Raw genomic sequence first — 3,905 nt, forward strand, 5'->3', positions numbered from 1 at the left:
GTAAAAAAACAAACAGACATTGAATATCTCTTTGAGCATGATGAAGTTATTAATTACACTAAGGATGGTGCATCAATACACCCAGTCACGACAAAGATACAGGCGTTCTTCCTAACTCAGTTGCCGGTGAGGAAGGAAACCGCTCAGGAATTTCACCATGGGGCCAATGGTGACTTTAAAACAAGTCCTTAGTTTAATTAGGGATAGGCGTCTCGCTAGCGGGACAAATTCCGGTGACACTGGAGGGTGTGCAATTCAAATAAATAATCATGAAAATTATGGATATTAAACCTTTAGGTACATATAAGTGTGTTATATTCACAAATAACGATTAAATATTAACTTTTTGAAACTCTTCCTCTGATTTGTCATCCAAAGGGTCCCAGCTATACCATGTAGTGTCGTTTTGTTTAGTTGGCGCCATTGATTTGAGTAATCCATTCGTTCAACATGCAGAGAAAGGAATCTGAAAATCTACCCCTAAACTTTGTCAAAATACGTTTTTATTCACTCCTCAGATACCCTAAAATGTAATCAAACTATAATATTTCTTATGGAAAGAAGTATGTTCAACAGGAAACCGATTTCAGCAGGTGCACACTGTCTTCATGGTGCTCCCTAACATGAATTTCCAAGACTCTGTCCCTGTACTAATACTGATATTTCTTATTCGCTTTTGAAGTTACAAGCCTGAAACCTTGAACATAGCCTGCTGACACCCTGTGGAAGCCATGGGAATTGCATCCAGGAGCTAATTTTCAATATGACCTGTTACTTGCCTTTCTAAGAGTGTAGGCCGTCATTATAAATGAGAATTTGTTCTTAACTGACTTGCCTAAATAAAGGTTACATTTAGATGTTAAAACATTTTATTTGACTTGGTGAAAATCTGTTTTTTGGACCTAACTTGTTTTTTTTTACTTCGCAGATTGTATGAAATTATGACCTCTTCCTAAATATTTGGTCAAATTATTAATTTTGTGCATGGTTTCCTAGAAACAAGGGTGGCTCAACTTAGCCCACTCTCTTATTTGTTCTGTTTAGGAAGTGAAGAGAGTGCAAACCGAGGACAGATTCAGAACTTTGGGCTGACTAAGATATTATTACACTGAAGAAAGTCACACTGCAATAACCCCATGTTTATTAAATAAATAAGAGCCCATCTTAAATGACTATGTTGATGCTTATGTGTTGATGCTCTGGGGGCGCTATTTCATTTTTGGATGAAAAACGTTCCCGTTTTAAACAAGATATTTTGTCACAAAAAGATGCTCGACTATGCATATAATTGCTACCGTTCGAAAGAAAACACTCTGACGTGTCCAGAAATACAAAGATCTTCTCTGTGCGTGCCCTATAACGTGAGCTTCAGGCAAAACCAAGATGAGATGGCATCCAGGAAATGACAAGGATTTTTGAGGCTCTGTTTTCCATGGTCTCCTTATATGGCTGTGAACGCGAGAGGAGTAAGTCTGCCCTTTCTGTCATTTCCCCAAGGTGTCTGCAGCATTGTGACGTATTTGTAGGCAGATCATTGGAAGATTGACCATAAGAGACCACATTTACCACGTGTCCGCCCGGTGTCCTGCGCCGAAATTGGTGCGCAAAAGTCACCTGCCAGTATTTTTCCATATGATACAGAGAGTAAAGCAAGCTTCCACGAACTGCATGTCAATGAAGAGATATGTGACAAAACACCTTGAGGACTGATTCCAAACAACGTTTGCCATGTTTCGGTCGATATTATGTAGTTAATCCGGAAAAAGTTTTACGTTGTAGGTGACTGCATTTTCGGTTCGTTTCGGTAGCCAGATGCAATGTAGAAAACGGAACGATTTCTCCTACACACAGACGCTTTCAGGAAACACTGCGCATTTGGTATGTGACTGAGAGTCTCCTCATTGAAAACATCAGAAGCTCTTCAAAGGAAAATTATTTTATTTATTTGGTTATCTGGTTTTTGTGAAAATGTTGCGTGCTACATGCTACACAAAATGCTATGCTAGCTTTGCATACTCTTACACAAATTAGTCAATTTCTATGGTTCAAAAGCATATTTTGAAAATCTGAGATGACAGTGTTGTTAAGAAAAGGCTAAGCTTGAGAGCAGACGCATTATTTTAATTTTATTTGCGATTTTCAGAAATCGTTAACGTTGCGTTATGCTAATGAGCCTGAGGCTTTAGTCACGATCCCGGATCCGGGATGGGGAGTTTCAAAATTAACTTCTCTACAATTCATAAGCTACATGACCTCACCTTTCATGGTGGGTGTGCATCTTGCTCCCTTCCTCCTCTGCCTGGGAGAGTTCAACAGGGCTGCCTGCAACAACATGTCAACAGTAATAAGGTAAGCCGGGCCAGAAGATCTTCATTTGTCCATGGGTTGTCGTTACTAATGATTTCTCTATAGATGCATTCCATATGAAGTACACAGTTGATTACCTTGTATAACTGGTTAGGAAGACGGTCTTCGTCTATTTCTGTAGGAGGGAAAATAAAAGATGGGTTGTGAATTAAACTGTAACATAAACAAATCTGATGAACTGTGTAGGGTGGCAGGAAGCCTAGTTGTTAAGAGCTTTGGGCCAGTAAACAAAAAGATGCTGATTCCAATCCCGAGACAACTAGGTGCAAAAGTAATTTGATGTGCACTTAACCCTAATTCCTTCTGTTAATCACTCTGTAACAGTGTCTGCCAAATGCCTAAAATAAAATGTAAAATTATGAACCCACTCATAGTCTTGGCAGGACAGTATAGTACTATAGTTCTGCCAGTCTACAGCTGTGTTCCAGTATATAGTCCTATAGTTCTGCCAGTCTACAGCTGTGTTCCAGTATATAGTCCTATAGTTCTGCCAGTCTACAGCTGTGTTCCAGTATATAGTCCTATAGTTCTGCTAGTCTACAGCTGTGTTCCAGTATATAGTCCTATAGTTCTGCCAGTCTACAGCTGTGTTCCAGTATATAGTCCTATAATTCTGCCAGTCTACAGCTGTGTTCCAGTATACAGCTGTGTTCCAGTATATAGTCCTATAGTTCTGCCAGTCTACAGCTGTGTTCCAGTATATAGTCCTATAGTTCTGCCAGTCTACAGCTGTGTTCCAGTATATAGTCCTATAGTTCTGCCAGTCTACAGCTGTGTTCCAGTATATAGTCCTATAGTTCTGCCAGTCTACAGCTGTGTTCCAGTATATAGTCCTATAGTTCTGCCAGTCTACAGCTGTGTTCCAGTATATAGTCCTATAGTTCTGCCAGACTACAGCTGTGTTCCAGTATATAGTCATATAGTTCTGCCAGACTACAGCTGTGTTCCAGTATACAGCTGTGTTCCAGTATATAGTCATATAGTTCTGCCAGTCTACAGCTGTGTTCCAGTATACAGCTGTGTTCCAGTATATAGTCATATAGTTCTGCCAGACTACAGCTGTGTTCCAGTATATAGTCATATAGTTCTGCCAGACTACAGCTGTGTTCCAGTATATAGTCCTGTAGTTCTGCCAGTCTACAGCTGTGTTCCAGTATACAGCTGTGTTCCAGTATATAGTCCTATAGTTCTGCCAGTCTACAGCTGTGTTCCAGTATACAGCTGTGTTCCAGTATATAGTCCTATAGTTCTGCCAGTCTACAGCTGTGTTCCAGTATACAGCTGTGTTCCAGTATATAGTCATATAGTTCTGCCAGACTACAGCTGTGTTCCAGTATATAGTCATATAGTTCTGCCAGACTACAGCTGTGTTCCAGTATATAGTCATATAGTTCTGCCAGACTACAGCTGTGTTCCAGTATACAGATGTGTTCCAGTATATAGTCATATAGTTCTGCCAGACTACAGCTGTGTTCCAGTATATAGTCCTATAGGCCTGCCAGACTCCAGAGGGACTCGAAAATGTATGGTGACTAAGG

The 3,905-nt window shown here is 40.1% G+C and overlaps 1 long non-coding RNA gene across 1 annotated transcript in view; it reads right to left on the reverse strand.

The window, feature by feature from the left end:
• Positions 1-2,258: 2,258 nt before the first annotated feature.
• The window catches only part of LOC135533349 (uncharacterized), a 12,709-nt gene continuing 11,062 nt past the window's right edge, over positions 2,259-3,905 (reverse strand). Inside the window, exons 2-3 of the long non-coding RNA XR_010454479.1 lie at positions 2,445-2,482; positions 2,259-2,322 (exon numbers count right to left, since the gene is read on the reverse strand). This is a non-coding gene — a long non-coding RNA (uncharacterized LOC135533349). The remainder of the gene's footprint in view (positions 2,323-2,444; positions 2,483-3,905) is intronic.

The sequence above is a fragment of the Oncorhynchus masou genome, unplaced genomic scaffold (assembly GCF_036934945.1).
Source record: "Oncorhynchus masou masou isolate Uvic2021 unplaced genomic scaffold, UVic_Omas_1.1 unplaced_scaffold_2332, whole genome shotgun sequence".
Lineage (NCBI taxonomy): Eukaryota > Metazoa > Chordata > Actinopteri > Salmoniformes > Salmonidae > Oncorhynchus > Oncorhynchus masou.